The sequence below is a fragment of the Austrofundulus limnaeus genome, unplaced genomic scaffold (genome assembly GCF_001266775.1).
Source record: "Austrofundulus limnaeus strain Quisiro unplaced genomic scaffold, Austrofundulus_limnaeus-1.0 Scaffold5, whole genome shotgun sequence".
Taxonomy (NCBI): Eukaryota; Metazoa; Chordata; class Actinopteri; order Cyprinodontiformes; family Rivulidae; genus Austrofundulus; species Austrofundulus limnaeus.
Genome location: NW_013952407.1, coordinates 443105 through 443972, shown reverse-complemented (window position 1 = coordinate 443972; position 868 = coordinate 443105).

The following is an 868-nucleotide window of genomic DNA, read 5'->3' as shown; positions in this document are numbered from 1 at the left end:
GAAAGAGGGGGAGTCGGATGGAGGGTGGGGTTTTGGCTGCCAGACAAAGGAAGCCGCGATGAGATGCAGGGATGGAGCGTCAGCAGTCACGCAGGCGGGAGGCCATGAGAGGAGTGGAGACAGCGGGGTCGGAGCGTGATGGAGAGCGGGCGAGCCAGAGCAGACGAGCGGACTCACAACAAGCGAGCACTCCGGTGTAATCTAACGTGAACTCCACATAAATCACTCTTACTAACTGCTGACGGAGTGGCCGCTCGTTGCAAACCAGTCGGCTTTTGATCAAACAACTCGCAGGCATCCGAACGGTTTTCTTTGAATCTTGAGGGAATTGCGTTTGCTCAGATAAGAGGCGTGCTTTCTCTAATTTCAGTCACCTGACGTTTCATTTTTCCATTGATTTGCATTCAGAAGCAAACAGTAAGGTTTGCTGATGTAAATCAGATTCATGGCACCATGATGAAGCATTTTTTTGTCTATAATTGCACTGAAGCTGAAACCGATCCATGCGGTCAGTGGCGGTGTGTCTGCAAATATTCTATACATTTCATGATGGAGCTGCAACTCCTAATTGATTTCTCACAAACGCACACAAAAAAGCAAGTCAAGCTATTTTGGAACAGGGTGATGCGGGTTAGCGGAGGGGGGGGAGGGGCAGCCAAATCCACAATACCGAGCTTGTCGTTCAGATGAGTGATGAAAAGCTTCCTGAACCTAAGCTACTGAGGAAGTCCTGGAGAAAATAAGGAAAGACTGAGCGATGCACAAAGATAGAGAGGTAGAAACGGACCAATAAAGCAATAGCGTTTGGGCGGGATCAAGTGTTTTTGAAGACGGAGGGCTGATTTAGATGGGCAGCGGGGAGTCTGTC